General features: G+C 47.4%; 1 protein-coding gene across 1 annotated transcript in view; it reads right to left on the bottom strand.

Moving 5' to 3' along the window:
- Nucleotides 1-19,772, bottom strand: part of LOC134841450 (vesicle-trafficking protein SEC22b-B-like) — a 105,128-nt gene extending 85,356 nt beyond the window's left edge. The window contains exon 1 of the mRNA XM_063857446.1: nt 19,763-19,772. The gene's annotated coding sequence lies outside the window, so the exon portion shown is untranslated. The remainder of the gene's footprint in view (nt 1-19,762) is intronic.
- Between the last annotated feature and the right edge of the window lie 619 nt (nt 19,773-20,391).

The following is a 20,391-nucleotide window of genomic DNA, read 5'->3' as shown; positions in this document are numbered from 1 at the left end:
GAGGGTGATGATAGACAAAGCCTTCTCAGTGCCCAAGTGCGTGAGACTAGCTCGGATGTCACACCACTCACACAAGCTATTGAGGAAGATCCGAGGAGCAGTACCAAAGGAGCAAAGAGATGACTTGAGTGAAATCTGGGGTGAAGAACTTCTAGGCTTGGAGAGCGAAAATGCAAGTGATCATGGGAAGCAGAACGTGGTGGGGAAACCCGCAGTAGGTGCTTCAAGCTCGGAAGAAGTCGACATGGTGCATGAGAAAATGATGGAACTTGAGCCTCTCCTAGAAGCTTCGGGAGAACGCAACCTTAGAAGCATCGACCTCACGCATGGGGATTGTCCATGCCACTGTCTGGCGCAGACAGTGTGGTACCCGGACCGCGCCAATCTCTGTCTGATCTGGGACGTAGAAGAAATTAAGTCGCTAGGACTACCGGAGTATCGACAAAAGGTGACCATCTTAGTGGTAAGCACGATGCTGGCTCTGAGATGGATTGAGGAGAATATAGCGAAGTACAGAGAATCGAGAGCGCCAACAGCTGAATCGATTTATGCGATAGATTACAGCAGGAGACTGGAGTTGTTCGAGACTGCATGCAAGGTATTCGCCATACCAGTGCAAGTCAGACACATATGGAGCCGCCTGAGATTCTTTCCTTGGTTTCGTGCGACGTTAACATCCTGGTTGTATGCAGTGACAAAGGACCACATGAGGAAACATCAGAAGGAATATCGACAATTCCAAGCTGAAATAGGGCCAGATGCCTTTAAGAGACCTCTGCTAACCCATCGAAACGCAATCACGGCGGGGTGGAAAAGAGTAGGCAGAATATCCAGAGACAATTCTAGAGCGAGGGAAACGATACTGGAGGAGGACCTGGCGAGGAATGTGAGCTTGAGTCTTCATAACTCCTTCTGCTTGAACCGGGAGTCGAAGGTGAAAGGCCTACCAAGTCAATTAAAAAGGTTGCAAGAGCAGAGAGAGTGGATGCGAGCCTATGAACAGCTGAAGGCCTGGGAGGAAATTGTGATTAGCTCCGATGACGAAGAGGCACTATTGGAACAAATTACAGTGCCAAGAACACCGGTATCAGGTACCTCGAAGGCGAAGAACATGAGGTGAGCCAGTGGCTCGAAAGGAAATTCTAGAGTCTTGAGTCTTGAGAGGGAGGGGGCTTGAGCGTGAACTTGGATGAAATCTGGGTTCACGAAAAAGAAATTTTAGACGAATAAGATATTGTTATTAATATGATAGATCTAGTATATAAATCAAATTGATGCATGACAATTCTCTGACTGAAATAGGACAAAAGAAATTTTAAAATTACCAGCTTAAAAAGCGGGGATCCATGGGTGCAGGTGTGTGCAGATTTTGATTGCTGTTTAGTGATAGTGTGAAAATTTTATATGGTTGTGAATTTTGGAAGGTAGATAAACTTAAGTCCGATGCAAACTTCTGTAAATGACCACTGGCACTGTATCTTGAGCAACACTCGGTTCTCTGGGACTTATTGGCAGATGACAACACACGATGAGGACATCGATCTCGAGTCCGGGGAGTATGTGCCAGTCGGTCATGTCTGGGGGTTTGACCTTGAGAAATACGTAATTTTGGAGTGAAATTTTAATTTTGCAAAATTCGAATCGAGCCTGTCATGCTCAATTTTCTCGAACCAACTGAAAATGAAAAAGTCAGAAATCAGAACACCCGAATTAACAATTGCGGGAAACTACTCAAGAAAAAGGCAGGAAATTGCTATTCGCAATTTCTCGATACGAAATATCAAGAGAGTAGAGCTGTCTTGTCCTGAAAACAGGAGAATCGAATACGGACTTGAGACAGAACAATTATTCGAATGGAAAGGAGTGGACTCTGAATGGAAGAGTGGACAACTCGAGTGTCCAAAGGGTTCATTCAGAGACTTTGATTCTAGAGACAAAACTTACTTCTGTTATTGAAACTAATTGGCCTTAAAACTTATTTAGTTATATTACTTAATTCTCAAGCTGCTCAGTTATAACTTACTCCTCATATTCAAGTGCGTCGATATGTAAGTTCCAATTTAAATTTCTCGAGTGTATTTTATGATAGTTATGTTGAGATAAGGCGAGTTTTAGGTTGATCCATCTGAAATGGATCAAAGTTCCACTGTCCAATAAAAAGTAACTAAGCGGATTGTTCCGACCCGGTTTTTAACGGCGTTCATGTATTTTGGGTATCCCGAGACCTAAGTATGGGGACGTTTTTATTTCTAGAGTGGGGGGGTATTTTGGTAGTGGCCTTTAAGCTGTAATGGGTTCCAGTCTCATGTCGCAAGCGAACCGAATTGGCTCCGACCGTTCTTGAGGCGGAAAAACACAAGAGATAGTGTCCCTGACTCTTGAGCCAATGGTTATAGGGCCTATTTTTCTTAAGCCTCATATGTGACTAAAGTAGGCGACTGTTACACGTATCAAGAGAGGGCCATAAATTATCTTGAACACCAAACAAATGCACTCGTCCTATATCAGTTGGACTAAACAAAAATCAGGATATTAAAAAAAATTACTTTATTAGCAAATTGAAATAAATTCCAAGTAGTAAGTGTAAATCAAATTCAGGTTATTTTGACAAAGTTTCAATTTTTCTCATAATTACTTAAACATAGTAATATCAAATTATTGAGAAAGAAATCAGAGAAAAACTCGAAGAAACTTGAAATCTTTCCATGACAGCTTACTGTAACATTCGCCCAAATACTACACAGCGACGGAGCGTAGAAAAAGTACCTATTAACGACTGGCAGGCGTCAGTTACCTTAATCCTACTCGTTTTTCACCGTCTCGACCTTGCCAGTTGATTTTCTGGTCTGTTTAGGGCTAAGTAAAAAGTTACTATTTTTAGGCCATCAGTCAAACGAGTTTTGATGAGCTTTCGTTTACATGCGAGCGCAACCACATAACTGAGTCTCGGATCCTCAGACTACGTGATTGCTATTAAAAACACGGCTCGAATACCCTATTTTATTGTGTGACAGTTCTATATTAAATCCATTGGAGATGGATTGACCCTTTCCTCTTTCTAGCTACTCATACTCTAAAATATACTCTAGTAACTTTTCTAAAATATAAAATAATACCGGTGTTAATTCAAGGTTCTATGGCATCAGAGTAGCTAAAAAGTTAGTTTTATGCAGTCCTTTAACATACAACAGTCTCTGGGGGACCAAGCCTCCGCTCCCGTAATCTTCTCGAGATAACGTTCTTATCTCTCCCAATTTGTGGCACGGTAGGATTCCGCGGAATATTCCTTCCCCACTGAAGCTTCCTTTTCCACTAATCTCCACTGCTAAGGATCTTATCGTGTGTTATTGCCACGATAAGAGGCTCCGTTTTGTAACATTCGTCTACTGCAGTCACACATGAGGCTTAAGAAAAATAGGCCCTATAACACCTGGCTCAAGGGTCAGGGACACCATCTCTTGTGTTTTTCTACCTCAAGATCGGTCGGAGCCAGTTCGGTTCGCTTGTGACATGAGACTACGACCCGTTACAGCTTAAAGGCTACTACTAAAATATCCCCCCACTCTAGAATTAGAAACGTCCCCATACTTAGGTCTCTAGATACCCAAAATACATGAACGCCGTTAAAAACCGGGTTGGAACAATCCGTTAAGTTACTTTTTATTAGACAGTGGAACCTTGATCCATTTCAGATGGATCAACCTAAAACTCGCCTTACCTCAACATAACAATTATAAAACACACTCTAGGAATTTAAATTAAGTACTCACATTGTAGCACGCTCAAGAACCAGGAAGTAAATAAGTCGGTAAGCAACTCAAGAATTAATAAAGTAACTAAAATGAGTTTAACGTTAGTCAGTTTTAATAATAAGAACAAGTTTTTTCTCTAGACTGTAAGTTCTCGTGAACCATTGGGACACTCTAGCTGTCCACCTTTCCACCGAAGGTTCACTCTGGTCCAGTTAATAATAGTACTCCAATCACAACAATCCAGTTCGTGGGAATGCTCTCGTCTCTGTTTTAGATGGGACAGCTCTACTCTTGTTCTATTGTGACAGAAATTGCGAATAGCAATTTCCCACCGTTTTATTTAGCAACTTTCCCGCGATTGTTACTCGATCGTTCTCCTTCTCTTTTTCTGATTTTCAGTTATCGCGAGAAAATCGTGCATGACAGGTTCCATTCGAAATTTTGAAAAACTAAATTTCACTCCAAAATCAAGTGTTTTTTTTTCTCTCGAGGCCAAACTTCCGAATATGACCGACTGGCACATACTCTCCGGACTCGAGATCGATGTCCTCATCGCGTGCTGTCTTCTGCCAGTGAGTCCCAGAAAACCGAGTGTTACTCAAGATACAGTGCCAGTGGTCATTTACAGAAGTTTGCAGCAGACTTAAGCTTATCTACACCCCAAAATTCACAGCCATGTAAAATTTTCACACTATCGCTAAACAGCAATCAAAATCTGCACACACCTGCACCCTTGAATTCTTGCTTTCCAAGCCAATCATTTAAAATTTCTTTTGTCCTATTCAATCAGGAAATTGTCATGCAGCATTTTGATTTATATAATAAATATAGTATATTAATAACAATATTTGCTTTTTTAAAACTTCTTTTTCGTGAATCCAAGTTTCACCCGGATCCACGCTCAAGCCCCCCTTTCCCTCTCAAGACTCAAGATCCATTCGAGCCACCTGCTCATCTCGCACTCTTCGCCTTGGAGGTACTGCATCCTGAAGTACTAGATACGGCAAACTGTCTCAACAGTTCCTCTTCATCATCGGAGCTAATCACAATCTCCTCCCAAGCCTTCAGCTGCTCGTAGGATCGCATCCATTCTCTTTGCTCTTGCAACCTCTTTGCTTGGTTGGGTAGTGCCTTCACCCTAGATTCCCGGCTCAAACAAAAGGAGTTGTGCAGGCTCAAGCTCACGTTCTTCGCCAGGTCCTCCTCTAGTATCGATTCCCTCGCCTTGGTATTGTCTCTAGACATTTTACCCACTCTCTTCCATCCTGTCGTGATTGCATTACGATGGGTTAACAGGGGTCTCTTGAAAGCTTCCGGCCCAATCTCGGCCTGGAACTGTCGATACTCCTTTCGATGTTTTCTCATGTGATCTTTCGTTGTCATGTACAACCAGGACGTCAGCGTCGCCCGAAACCATGGGAAGTACCTCAAACGGCTCCAGACATGTCTGACTTCCGTTGGTATGGCGAATACCTTGCACGCAGTCTCAAACAACTCGAGTCTCCTACTGTAGTCTATCGCGTATATTGACTCAGCCGTTGGCGTCCCCGCTTCCCGATATTTCGTTATATTCTCTTCTATCCATCTCAGAGCCAACATCGTACTCACTACCAAGATCGTCACCTTCTGTCGGTGATCCGGTAGTCCGATCGACCGGATTTCTTCCATATCCCACACCAGGCAAAGGTTCTTATGATCTGGATACCACACCGTTTGCGCTAAACAGTGGCATGGGCATTCTCCATGGCTGATTTCAATGCTCCTGAGGTTACGCTCCCCCGAGGCTTCCAAGAGAGGCTCAAGCTCCATCATTTTCTCATGCATCGTGTCGTTATCTTCCAGGTTTGGAGCACTTCCCACAGGTTTTCCGATCACGTTTTGTCTCTCGTGATCGCTTGTGTTCTCTCTCTCCAACTTCAAAAGTTCTTCTCCCCAGATTTCACTCAAGTCATCTCTCAATTCTTTTGGTACTGTCCCTCTGATTTTTCTCAACAACTTGTGCGAGTGATGCGATATCCGAGCCAACCTCACGCACTTGGGCACTGAGAAGGCCTTGTCCACCAGTACTCTCTGGCTGGATACTTCCACCATGTGCAGTGGGTAGTGACTTCCGCACAAGTTGGCCATCATTGACCCTATCAGCGATTTCGCGTTCAATGGCAAGCCATAAGCTTCGCTCATGGGAAATCCCATTTCCGCCTCGAGACCAACCTTCCAGCTCCGGATGTGTTTTTGAGTCACCTGCAACACCCCGGGCCATGATTCTACGCTCAACGCCGTCACTAAATGATGTTCAGATTCTAGTCTTTCCAGTGACTGCAGACTACACATTCTCGAGAAGAATCCGAGAGCTGTCGCTATATTCACCGTGGTTCTCGCGTAACACTCCGCTACTATTTGCACTTCACTTTTCTCCCTTTCTGTTATGTCTTCGAACCAAGTGACCAGGTCTTCTTTTTGAAATGACAGTATTCTAACGCATGACCGTCCATCGCAGGTGTGCTCTCCGTTTCCACACGTCGAATCCAGACAGCTACCCGGCTCCAATTTCTTTGCTGACCCGGGATTACTAGTCTTTTCGCCTGGCTCTTGCATCTGAGGTGAAATTAGCTTATGCAGCACACTCAACTTTGCCAGATCTTCATCTTCCGTTGGTGCTAACCTCACTCGCTCGGTGGTTTCCTCGATCAGACTCGCGTGGGGATGTGGACACCAGGAGGGTCTTAATAGTTTCCATACTACTCCCAAGTTCGTGGTTAACAAGCCATTTCCATCGCCCATGTTCACTTCAACTCTCTTGTCTGAACGTGGTATGCTCACCACCTCTGGTGTTTTCTCAAGAATCAGGCCCAGGCTCGGCCCCTCTTTTTCCACCGCGTCTATTTCCATTATTCTTTCTGTCCAAAACTTCAGTAGCTCCGCTACCTCATGGTTCATGTGGGCGCCTCCAGCTTCCGAGTCTAAGAAGGGGTTGTAGGCCATTCCCATCACTCCAGACACATATTGGTATTCCCCCTTCTCGCTGATTCTCGAGTACTGCTCTGACGAGGCCAGGTTACGGTGAACATCATGTTCTTCTTCGAACTTCTTATTATAAAACCTCCGTACCTCGTCTAGCTTCCTATGGTTCTCTAGGGATAGTCTGGAACCCTCTTCCTTTTCTATTCCTGTGCTCTGATACACGTTCAAGATGACCGTTGAGACTCTTTTTTCCATGGTTTTGCCTGCGCTTGTTCTCTGTTGGCATGCCAGGATGGTGCTATCAGACATCATCGACATTATCCATCTCAAGAAACACGTGGCATCCTTTCTTCTGGCCAGGCTCAAGCCTGAGTTGTCCCTAGCTACGTGTTGCATCAGTGCCTGATACATCTCTAGCTTCTTGCTTCCCAACTTCAGCCTGTCATACGAGGTCAGTGTTTCCAACTCTATCCCCACCAGACTCCAGGTGAACATTAATTGTCCTGCAGTTCTAACGAAGGGATTCGCCATTAATGGTGGTGCTGATGAGGGTGTCCTCATTGCTTCTTCAAAATGATCCTTCAACAAACTCTGCCAGGACCTCTTCAGATGATTTGCCATTTCTATTCTATTAACCTCGGCCTTTTGCTGGGTGGCCCAATTACGTCGCTTGCGAGCTACTCCACTGTCCAACTTCTTCCAGCAGTCCTCCATTTCTTTCAATGTTTCAAGGGCCACCCACCACGTCCGGGAGGTGTTCCTCGTCTTGTTCCTTTCCAATGGATCACTTGTCACTCGCTTGCCCGTGGCCTGGTGTGCCTTCGAGATCCATTCTTTGCCGACATCTACTTCCCATGTCTGTCCGTTCGTTGAACCTCTCTTCACGTTTATCTTCTGAGGCTTGAAGTCTTCCTCCGATGTCGAACTGGTGGAAACCTCTATTTCCCTCTCTACTTCAAGTGGTCTTCTGAGCTCCGAGCTGCTCTTGTATGCCGCCATCTTGCATCTAGCCAAAACCATGGGCGCCGTCTCTCTCAAGTTTCCTTCCGAAACAGCATCCACTGAAGGACTACCCAATCCTTCCACTTCTCTCTTCCTCTTGCGAGTCTTCACATCTCTACTTGAGGGTGTTGTGGCTACCATCACTGATTCGACCTCTCCATCCACTCCTTCCAACTCTTGCCTCCCCCCTGCTCGAGCCTTAAGGATATTAGTACTTTTAATCATATTACTAGTCCCAACCTTATCCCTTTTTATATCATCAACCATTTTATCTACAGTTTTTTGTCTCCGAGTAGAGCTGTCCTCACATTTTTCTTCTCTAGTCTTCGATCGTGAATTCCTCAGCTCTACCAGCTTGCTCAGTAGCTCTTTTCTCGCCTTCTCATCTAGGCCCGTTCCTATCAGAAGCGGTTCTCCAAATCTTACGACTGTGTCCCACAGTTCCTTCTTGAATTTGTCCAGCGTCGTCTCGCTGCCCACTTCTTGATTGAATTCTTCCAAGAACTCCTGCCAAGCATCGTCCTTCAGTGATCCCAGGAATATGTCCCTGTTCCCTTCGAAAGTGTTCTTTTCCCTTTCCTCCGAGCTCAAGAGTATCATCCCCATATTGAAGGTCTCACTTGCCAATGGCAATTCCAGATCCTTCCGGGTAGACGGAATCAGGGGTGGTGTGGCAGTATCTGCCCAATTCTCCTCGCTCAAGTCTTTCAACAGCTCTTGAGTGGTGAGCTCCTCCCCTGATGGCCCTGGTTCAGGCGTATTCCCCACTTCCATGTCTTCACCGGCTTCACTGAGAGTTTCATCCATACTCTCTTCTTCTGACTCATGTCTCCTTCTCTCGAGAATTTTCTTAAATCGGTCCTCAACGGGTCCGCTCCTCTTGTCTCCAGGTGTGTCCACGGACAGTGGTGATGGTGTCGTAGGATCCAGCTTTTTGTATTCCGTCAGTGCTACATGCAGTTGACCTGCTGCATCTAGTTCTGTTCCTTCCTGTCTTATTTCCACCTGTTCCAAGCCATAGGGCGCCTTATATTTTCTCGTGGCAAATTTCATGTCGTCCACCAGTGCGACGTGCCCCTCCATCACGATCATCCTGCCATCATCCCATATGGGTAACATGTTCTCAAGTCCCTCCTTCTCTAGAGTTCTCAAGACCTTCCGCACCTCATACCCTGGGGGCTGCGAACCTCTACTCTTTTTCGCTTGCGTCGTCCACGAATTTACCTTCATCTCGCTGGTATGGAAGTAGACCGCCGCCGTGTAGCCAATGAACAGGGGGTCCCAGCCATCAGTGAAATCCTTCTGCATTTCCTCCGTCGTCATCCTCGCCATTATGGAGGGAACTACCAAGGGACTATTCATTCCTAAGGTCATCCTCCTGACTATTGGGAACTCAGGCATGGTGGCTGGGAGGATTTCTTTCTCCATTATGGTCTCCAGCTCCCTCTTCACCAGTGTGAAGCACTCCTTCCAGGCAGGAATTCTCAAGATTTCTCGTCCGTCCGCCGTCAATGGGTTCAAGTTCCAGAATTTGGGATACATTTCAATGGGACCCTCTCGCTTGCCTCCCATTCTACATTGCATTTGCCCCCTGAAGTTGTACACTATCAGCTCGGCATCTTTCACCTTTCCAAAGAGTACCGTGTTGCTCATTCGCTCTCTGAGCACCTCCTGCTGACACCAATTTAACGCCGTCCCATCCAGTATACTGATAAGGCTCAAGTGCGTTACAGAGTGACGATACGTTGTCACCAGGGGGTCTGGGAACGCGTACGTCACTGCTGGACCATAAATGCAGGTCACCACCTCCTCTAGGCCCCGGATTATCCCCATTGGGTCCGACCTCATTGCCAGGCATAGGTCCGTCAGCAGAGGCATCCCTCTGTTCGTCTTCTTCCATTCTTCTCTCGAAGTTGGATTCTCATCTTCACCCGTCATGTGCCGATTTTGCATCATGAGGTATTGCACTAGCAACGTCTTCAACCCTGCGGCACACTTGTAGGAGCTGGTTTCAATGCTCGTGTGGACTCTCCCCATAGACAGAGGCTCTCCATATTCCATTAATCGATGAAACGACACCAACTCCCCATGGGTCAAGAGCACCAGTGCCAGGTACCCATCAACTCGAAGTGTCTCCACTCCCCGACTAAACATGTATGCTGGGCCCATGTTGAACAAGTATCTGGGGTAGACCAAATACAGGGCCAAGAGCAGGCTGATGGGCATGCCCAGTATCTCCTGCACGAAGGCTCCAAAGATAGTCGCCGTGGTACCGAATATTCCTGCCAAGAATTCCTTCTCCCAGCAAGGACTCAAAAACTTGAGAATCTCGTGATCCCTCCGAGTCTTCAATTCGCCTTTGGCGTGCTCTCTCCAGAACCCTCCAATCGTCACTTCATTGGCGGCCGAGACAAATCTAGCCACCGTCATGTCTCTTACTTCGGCCAGCTCCAGTTGCTTCTCTAGAAAACTCCAGACTTGTTTCGCGAGGAGTGGTGCTTCCTCCCTTGTCTTATTCGTGGCGTTCTCCAGCCTTGGTGTCAAAAATGGCCACCAGCCATTCTCTTGAGTCAAACGATATTTCAACGATCCTAATTGCTTTTCCGTCTCGGCCACATTTCTTCTCTCGTTACTGGGACCTCTAGACTTGCTGGTGGAGTTTGTGATCTTCACATCCATACTCCGAAACCACAGGCTGGCCGTTAATCTGCTTATCGCCGGGTGATCGTCCCCGATGACTGGGCTGAACTTGAGTTGCCTGGCAAAGTTCGATATCTCTAGCAAGAGCACCTCGTCTAATACGATCAGGATGTCGGCTAGTCCATAAAAGCCCCTCAGTGCATGAGATATGTCAGCCCATGCCGCCGCCAATTCTGACTTGCGAAGCCTCAGGTTCGATGGCTCCAACTCCCAATTGGGGGCTGCCATTAGAATCCGCCATTCACTCCCTTCTGCTATCAGGATCAAGACCGCGTACACGAACTGTAGGGCGGGTGGCATATTCGCGTATCCAGGGGATGTGGTAAACACCACCTTCGTCTTGGACCCGAATCTCGAGACAACATTCTCTTGCACTTCATTCATCGCCGCAAACAACGCTTGAATGGCTTCCCATATCTTCCTCGATGTCGGAATTTCATCGCCCTTTAGTTGCTCAAGAAGTCCCATCGCGTGCAGGTGATCATTCATCCCTGCAAACAACAGCAGCTCAGGTTCACAGGGCATCTCCGACTGTATTGCCACTACCAGAGTTAACATCTGATTTAATTCAGCTCCTGGCAAAGAGTATATCAAAGTCTCCGGCCAGAACAACTTGGGAGACGTTCCTTCGAAGTCTGATCCCGCCACAATGACTACTCTCGCAGCAGCTGGGTCTGCTCTATCATACACTGCCAGGGTTTTGGCCACCTGGGTACTCCCACAGGGCTTCCCGTACCTGGGATCTTCTGCCAATTTCGAGCCTTCGTAAGCGGCATCTGGCAATCCCGTTCCTCCCGGATTGAGTAGCTTGTCTACCACCTTCAACTGTGCCGGGGTTGCCAACCTGATCCTGGCGATGCTAGTTCGGTGCTTGGGAGGTTCTGCTATAAGTCCCGGACTCCCCAGCAGCTTGAGAGGTCTGTAGTTAATGGGTCCCATGATCGTTTTTGTGGGAATTCCCGTCAGGTCTGTGGTCTCCATCAACTTCGCTCTCGAGAAGTGCGCCTCATGAGCTTTCAACCAGTCCACGCAATGATGCCTATTCAAATCCTCGTGTGATACTCGTTCGATCCCCAGGGTTTCCGCCAATTCTTGCCTGCATTCCAAACTCTCTAGATCCAGTTCTTTCACCTTCTCAGGATATCTCAAGCGAGCGGTCTCCATAGACTTATTTTCCCGTTTGCTCTCTGCCACTACCACTGAGGATATCGCCGAGCTTGGAGGTGTTGATGACGTCACCTCCTCAGACTCCATTGGCGTGGCACTCTGCAATCTGGTCTGGCTGCTCCTTGAACTGTCTCTAGTGTCAACTATCGGTCCCAAGCGACCAGACAAGGCCCTTGAGGCAAGGAATGGTGGGTTCGGAGGTGGTCCTAAAGTGAATTGGGCTGTCTCTAGCAGATCCGCCTCCAGCGCATTTATGTGTTCTTGGAAGACGTCGTTTAGCCACTCTGCTCCCCTCGGTCTATCAAAATGGATTCCATCACTGGAGGTGTCTTCAGGGAATCCCTCTTTCTCCATGCGCTCTGCCACGTCCAACAGTCTGACAGGGAGCACACTCTTCCGGTGGATGTCTCTTATCCCCTTGTTTAGGTTCCGCACCTTCTCGTTCATCTCCAAGGCGTGCTGATCAAACATCATGTTGTAGGGGACAGTACATATCGTCAACAGGATGGGGTCCATCTGAATCCTCAGTTCCTCAAGAAGGCAGCTCACCTTATCGTGCAGCCTTGTTATTTTCCTCGCTTCACCCCTTGATACATCGTTGGTCCCGATCATCAGGGTCACCGTGTATACTTTGGTCATCCCCAGCATGTCAAGCGTTGCTAACATCTGTGGCGTGGCAGCTCCAGCGAAACTCAAGATTCCCGTCTGCCAGTGCGATCGGATCCGGGTCAACACCCGCACCAGGCTGTCCCCTACGATTAGATGAACCGCACCTTCTGGTACCCGGGGTGGCGCCAAGTACTGCACCCAGGCCGCATCATGAAAGCAGTCTCTCCTAGCTTTCTGCTCCGTACTCCAGTCCAGCCGATTGTGCCTGTGGTACCTCCCCTCTGTATTCTTCTTATAACTCAAGATCACGACACTCCTAACCGGCTGTTCCCTCCACGTCGGGGGAAGCTCCGGTCTTGCCGAACTCTCACGACTCTTTTGTCGCAATCTCTCGCCCAGTTCTCTCAGACGCGATGAGCCGCCGCTCACCTGACTGTCACTCGAGGTCGAGGTTGGGGTATATCCCGGCAGCTCCACATCCATCAGTGGGCGTATGGGTTGCGTCTCTAGGCTACGCAAGGAAGACGTTGCGTCATTCGGTATCCAAACTTCCAACCCCTCACTCATGTGTTCACGGGCCTCGCGGTCAAGGTTGAACCGTGCTCTTGCTCTGGGGGCCTCATCCACCTCCATACGTGACTCTGGCCTCGAGCTGGTGACCACTCGCTCCTTCGGCCTGGCTCCCTTCTGTGCATCAAGCTCGCGTTGTCGTTGTTCTATTCTGTCTAATTCCGACCTCAGTTGATCACGATTTGCGGCGTTCTCCCGCACCCTTAACTCCTGTTGATGTTCAGCTTTTTGTATCTCAAGCAACCTCAGAGCCTGGTCTCGCTCGTTGACCGCCTGGTCCCTTTCCAGCTGAACCTTCTCCCGATCCAGATTTGCCTGATCCCGATCGAGGTTCGCCTTATTCCTTTCCTTCTGCGTCTTCTCGAGCTCTTTCTTTAGAACACCTAGATCCGGATATGCCTCGGTCGTCTGTTGCATTCGTGACATCGATGGCACCCTACTCGAGCTCTGGCTTGTGGACCTCACTGTTGGCCTAGTCGGTAGTGGGAATTCCCCTGCGCCATATTCGGTATTGTTATTCAGGCCAGGATTCCTTGCCAAGTCAAAACCCCTTACTCCTCCATCCACATTCCAAGACAACCATCTGGTCTGTTCTTGGTTCGATATTCCCTCGGTGGTGTAGCCGATCATCAAGACAGCCTCCGTTGCAGACTCCCTGCACTCACCCTGGTCCTCCAACTGGAGGATGGCATTCAGCATCACCGCCATTCTCTCGTCTATTTGGGTGTAGTCCAAGTCCCTCAGGCGCCTGTACAGCTCATCAAGAGTGGGCTTCCTCAGGGCCGCGAGCACGGATTTCCATAATCGGTCTGCCATTCTTCGTGACTTCGGGATGTATACAGGTATGTGTTAACCAGCTCAAGAATTACCTTACCAGCTCAAGAATTACCTTACCGACTCAAGTATTCTCTCGAAATGTTCCCTTGCAAATACTTGCCGTAAGTGCCAATTATCGCGAGTTCAATCAAGGTTTCTCTCTCTGTTTCTCGCTTGAGTATAGTTGGATTTTCAACTTTGTTTTTCAAACTTGATCTGAAAACAGAAAGCATATTGAAACTTGACATGTCATGTTCCTAACCTAGAGACCCCCCTTTTACCAGTATGGTTAAAATCTTATCATTTTCATATCACTTAAAACAATTCAATTGGAATTCCCTTAAAAGCATGCAGATTCATTTTATGTTTTCGCACCGTTAACTCGTTTTAAAATTTAATTGTCATGCCAATCATATCTTTAAGATCCCTTTACCTGCGCCGCACCCCAGTACCTAACTCAAGACTCCTCCCTCACACCCGACTCGATACCCCCATGTATCCGACTCAGGCGATGCTCAAGTAGTACTTCTTATGAAGATACACCATTATCTCAGTTTCTGCAAAGACCACATGTAGGATAGCGTACAATTCCCTCGGGCTCAGTTTGCCCCTGTTCGGGTCATACACCGGCATTGAGACTTCTGTTATCCTTCTTTCAATCATGAAGTCTCGTAATCTTGTTAGTGCCAATATCACGTGTTCGGGATCGATTGTGTTCCTGTCATTGACCCTCGTTACTAGGAAGCACAGATATTTGCCCGGGACTTGTGCCACTGACGGTGGAAGCGCTGCCATCCCTCCCAGTCCTGGTCTCTGTCTGAACAGAAACTCCACATTCTGGTACTCTCTTTTGAAGTCAGCTTCCAATCTTGATTTGAAACTCATGTCCGCCGTGATGCAGATCGCGCTGGTCCTGTTTGACAGGATGAATTCGCTATCTGTTATCATGATGTTCTCCGAGTATTCATTGGGTATTTCGAATTTCGTTTTGAAATTCCTTCCTATAGTAGGCTCTGGTTCTTCTTCCTCCAGTTCCAATCCGCTTGTTTCCCTCACTTCCTTGAGCTTCTTTATCATCGAATTTTCGGTGTGGGTAAGTCCTACCCCCACTCCCCGGACAAAAATATTTATCGACGTCCCCGTCGATGTTGTCGGGTCTGAATTGTCCTGAGGAATGTCCAGTGGCCTGTCTGTTGCCGTCCATCCGAAAAGAGGGTCCTCTGTCTTCATGTAATTTGCTGCTGATACATCGACTTGCTGAATGCTTTGTCCTTCGCGGCTCTCGTCTTTGACATCACGCATCCACTCTAGAATCCTCAAGTTCGTGTTCTCCCTCCTCTCTATCTCACTCTGTTCGAGATCCGTTTCTACTTCTGGCGTCGAGTAATCATCCTGCGGATAATGACCACCATCGTCAATGACCTGCCATTCCTCTCCAGCTTCCAGTTCGCCTGCCTTCAGTAATTCCTCGCCCAATTTGTCTGGCTGTATCTTATCGATCAAGAAGTCGTCCCCGTACCTGTTGTACCTCATGCCTGTGCGTTTGCGATTGCCAGTCCTGGTTTCCGGTGGTGTTGTTCGATCCGGTTCTATCCATTTCGGCACCTCGTCTTGCTCCGGGTCGTTCCAGTCTTACCAAATTTTCAAATTTTCGTATCATCAAATTTTCGGTGTGGGTAAGTCCTACCCCCACTCCCCGGACAAAAATATTTATCGACGTCCCCGTCGATGTTGTCGGGTCTGAATTGTCCTGAGGAATGTCCAGTGGCCTGTCTGTTGCCGTCCATCCGAAAAGAGGGTCCTCTGTCTTCATGTAATTTGCTGCTGATACATCGACTTGCTGAATGCTTTGTCCTTCGCGGCTCTCGTCTTTGACATCACGCATCCACTCTAGAATCCTCAAGTTCGTGTTCTCCCTCCTCTCTATCTCACTCTGTTCGAGATCCGTTTCTACTTCTGGCGTCGAGTAATCATCCTGCGGATAATGACCACCATCGTCAATGACCTGCCATTCCTCTCCAGCTTCCAGTTCGCCTGCCTTCAGTAATTCCTCGCCCAATTTGTCTGGCTGTATCTTATCGATCAAGAAGTCGTCCCCGTACCTGTTGTACCTCATGCCTGTGCGTTTGCGATTGCCAGTCCTGGTTTCCGGTGGTGTTGTTCGATCCGGTTCTATCCATTTCGGCACCTCGTCTTGCTCCGGGTCGTTCCAGTCTTCTTCTACAAATGATCCTGCATCAGACTCCACTCCTATCTTTTCATTGTCGTCCAAACTCAAGTTCTCATTACCATCATTTTTCTCTCTAGTGCCTTTCTCATTCACTTCGCACGCTGGCTCTACCACCAGATACTCAAGACCCTCCATGTCCTTCGGTATGCACCAATCCTCTGGAGACGGGACGTGAGGCTTCAGATTTTCATAATGTGCCGCTCGCCCAGTACTCAAGCGATAGAACCGTCCTTGTTGATGAACCTCCGTTATCATGAATGGTCCCCTCCACTTCTTGAGTAGTTTCTTTGTTCCCTTGGGCGGTATGACATTTTGGAAGACCCACACGTATTGGCCCACTTCATATGGCTTTGCTCGTAATATTTTTTCGTCGTATTTCCTGCGTTGCCTCATTTGCGCTTGCGCCGTGTTCCTCCTGCATAGCTCGTTCAATTCCTGTTGTCTTTTGATCGCTTCTTTCACGTATGCCTGAGGCGACGTCTTTTTCTCTTCGTATTCCGGGTAAAAGAATGTCAGAGGCATTGCTCTCTCCCTGCCCGTCAACATCATGAAAGGACTGATGCCCGTAGTTGAGTGATGTGTACTGTTGTAGGCTCCTACTACCTGTGGCAGGTATTTGTCCCAGTCCGTCATGTATCTTGAGCAGTAAACCCTTAACATGTTGACCAGTGTCCTGTTTTGTCTCTCTACCAACCCATTGGTCTGTGGATGATAGGTTGTCGAGTGTGCTTGAGCAATGTGCGATCTCTTCGTCAATTCTTTTGTCAAGTCCCCTACAAAAGCTTTGCCGTTGTCCGACTGGAAAGTCATTGGACAACCATACCGCGATATCCAATGCGTTATCAGATGATCACATGTCTCCTCGGCCGAGGCTGTTTGGCACGGGACCGCTTCCGCCAACTTTGTGAAGTGATCTATTATAACCAGTATCTGGTTATATCCCGACTCCGTCATGCAGATTTTTTGATGGTCTATCTGCACCACTTCATTGAACTCTGAGCTCTCAACGGACTTGAGGGGAAACTTCATCTTCCTTGGGTCTTTTACCTGGAGACATGCCAGACAGGCATTCACCCATCTCTCGCAAGCTTTTCTCATTCCTGGCCAATCAAACCTGTGAAGTATCCTTTGTTGTACTTTGTCTATCCCCTGGTGGCCCATCTGGTCGTGCGATCTGAAAAGCACCTCCGTTTGATACAACTGTGGCAGTATGATGAGGTTGTGTTTGTGTAATATCTTCTCCTCATCTTTCCTCTTGCATGCTACCACCCCATCAGCTGTGTGGTAGAGTAAGTCTTTTTTCTCTTTGTAGAACTGGCTCAAGATCTTGTAGCTGTCTTCCTCGAGTTCCCCCTTCTCCTTGACCCCCGACTGGATCCATTTGGAGAGGTTACTTGTCATTTTGTCATTCTTTTGGGCTCTTATTAGGTCTGACAGCCTATATCTTGCCTTGACATGCTCCTTTAGCGCCATGATCTGTCCATTCATCTCACCAGGTTTGTGGATGTCATCACTCAGCTTCACGCATATCATCCTTTTCACGATTTTCATATCATCTTCTGGCACCAGATTTGTTCTGACGTTTGAGTTGCATGATAGTTCTCTGTATGGCTTCCTTGAAACCGCTATTCTCTCAAGTTCCTCACCACCTCGTATCTCCTGTATCTCCAGATTGTACGTTCCTGATGATGGATCCGTCTGTAACTCCCTGTCGTGGTGCCTTGTCTTCTCTTCCGCCAGTATCATGCACAGACTGTCCTGGTTTTCGCTGCTCTCATCCAAGTCTTCATCCCATCCTTCACGCTCCCCGGACAATTTTCCTTCTCCGGTTCCTTCTTCCGTGAACCTGGAACACTCCCCGGACTCTTGACCTGGTCCCAGCTGCTCAGTATCTTCCTTGAACGTCACTTTCTTTTTCCTAACCCTGGTCTGCTCCAGAATGTCTTCGGGGATTTTGTCAACTAGTGACCGCACGACATCTTTGCTGTCAGTGACGCTTCCTCTTGATGAGTCAGTATCGTTCACCGTCTCTTTTCTCCGAAGTATAGTGAATTCCGGTTTCTCTGTACCCTTCTCCTGGATCACGGGCTTATCATCTGATAGTTTTTCGAGCAACCTCATTAAGTCATCATCTATCTGTGCAGTTCCTGCTTCCACCTGGTTAAGATCATAGCCTTTTGCCTTGAGCGTCTCCTTCACGATCTTCGACTTGAGTATAATCTCAATCGGAATCCTCTTGCTCTTCCTCAAGATGGTCTTCTCTGGAGGCTCTTTAGGCAATTCAGGATGATCTTCTATCGGTTTGCCTGACTTGTCCAGCCATCTCGTGAGTGGAAGACTGTCGTACGTTTCCTTGTCCATGAATGAGAAGCCATCTTTGATTTCAGGTCTGTCTGCTTCTCTTTGCTCTTGTCTCTCATAGAACTCCGTCTTCTTACTCAAGCTGTCGGCATTCTGATGTTTATCTCGCGTTCTATGCTCAATTATCATGTTGTATCCGTCCAGGCGAACTATCCACCTCCCAATGTAACTTTGGTCCATTGAGTACGTTTTCAGCCAGCTCAGTGCTCTGTTGTCGACTCGCAACTTGAATGGTTCACTGCCCAAGTATGCCCTGTATTTCTCGACAAAGGTAACCACCGCGAACATCTCAGCTTTCGGTGCTCCGTACTTCATTTCCGTGTCACTCAGGACTTTGCTCCCGTACGCTATTGGTCTCAAGACTGTCTTCCCATTCCATTCTTGTTCTTGGTGGAGAATCCCAGAAATCGCGACTACCGACGCATCCGTGTCCAGCACGTACATCCCTTTCTCAGTCGGCATACCCAGTACTGGTGCCTCACATAGCTCTTTCTTTATCCTCTGGAATGACTCTTCTGCTGCGTTGTTCCACGTGAACTTCTTGCCCTTGTGTCTCATTAATTGTTGCATCGGGTATACCTTGTCTGCATAGCCTTTGATGAACTCTCTATAATAGTTAGCGAAACGCAGGAAGCTCATCAACTGGTGCTCTGTCTTCGGTGATTTCCAGGTCAGGACTGCTTCCACGGCGTCCGTATCAGGTCTGATGCCGTGCTTGTCTACCATCCTGCCCAAGTATTTTATTGAGTCCTTGAGTATCTCGCACTTGGATGGTTTACACTTTAGCCCCGACCTCTTCATGCATGCAAACACTTCGTCTAGTCTCTCAATGTGGTCTTCCAGTGTTGGCGTCGCTATTACCACGTCATCCACGTAGCACATTACCAGATTGCCATACTTCTTCGTTACGCCTATCAGCGCGTGTGCCATCAACCGCTGAAACGTGGCTGTGGCATTGCAAATCCAAACGGCATCCGTTTCCATTGAAACAGACCCAACTCGCAGGCAAACCCTGTCTTGTCCCTGTCCTGCTTCCTTAGTGGTACTTGCCAAAAGGCCGAGCCTAAATCAAGAGTCGTAAAAAATTTTGCATCACCTAACTTCGAGAGGCTCTCATCAATCCTCGGTATGGGATAGGCATCCTTCACCGTGACGGAGTTCAGGTATCGAAAGTCACAACAAAACCTCAACTGGTCGCCTTTCTTTTTGGCCATCACTACTCCACACGCCCACGGTGACTTGGATGGTTCTATCATGTCATACTCTAGTAACGTCTCGATCTCTTTTCTACACGCGTCCGATTTGTGTGGGGTCATGCGCCTCGCCCCCTCCCTGTGTGGTACCGCGTTTTCCTCAAGTTCCATTTCATGCTCAACGAAATTACAACACCCGATATCCGCCTTATGCCTCGAAAAAACTTCTTCGTTCCGCTCTAGTACGTCCTTGATGGCTTCGAGCTGTTCATCCTTCAGTTTGCCCCTCAAATGTTCAATCTCCGGCAGGACCGGTTTTTCATTTTGCATTTCATCTAGTGTGGGTCAATCTGGAAAGTTCGAACAGCTCGAAAGACCATCATCCGTTTCTGACTTAAGTGATTTAATAAGACCTGAAGAATCTTTTATTTTCTGCAATCGTCTCAAGATACAAATTTTGTCCCTGTGATTGGTGCAATCAACAACTTCATTTTGTTTTGAATTCTCAATTGTTTCATATCGAGTTTTAACCGGTAAAGCATATCCCAGTTTCCTCCCTCTTTGTATCGTGATCGGTATATCAAGGGTATTCAACAAGACACTGACGCAGAGGCCGCTCTTCGTTATCGAAAATGATCTTCCTAAAACAGCAGCACTTTGACTATTAGGATTCACACTTGCTTGTTGTCACTTACACTATGCACACTTGCTTGTTGTCACTTAGTTCATTGTAATTTTTCATCCTCAAACTTACGATTGCCGCTTCATTAGCTTTTAGCCTCACCCTCCTACTCAAGAATACCGGTGCTTTGTTTTCATTTGCCATTATTAAATTTACCGGTTTGATTGCGTACCTCCTATCCGGGTTCCGTATCCTGAACATTGCGTTATTTAAATCAATCGTTACGTCGAAATTCCTGATGAAGTCTCTGCCCAAAATGAATTGGTCAGATTCATCTAAGTTTTCTACCACGATAAAGCTCATCCACAGGTTACGTTCCCCCAAATTGAGGGCTATTATCGGCGTCCT

The sequence above is a fragment of the Symsagittifera roscoffensis genome, chromosome 3 (assembly GCF_963678635.1).
Source record: "Symsagittifera roscoffensis chromosome 3, txSymRosc1.1, whole genome shotgun sequence".
Taxonomy (NCBI): domain Eukaryota; kingdom Metazoa; phylum Xenacoelomorpha; order Acoela; family Convolutidae; genus Symsagittifera; species Symsagittifera roscoffensis.
This window is presented reverse-complemented; position numbering and strand designations above follow the sequence as displayed.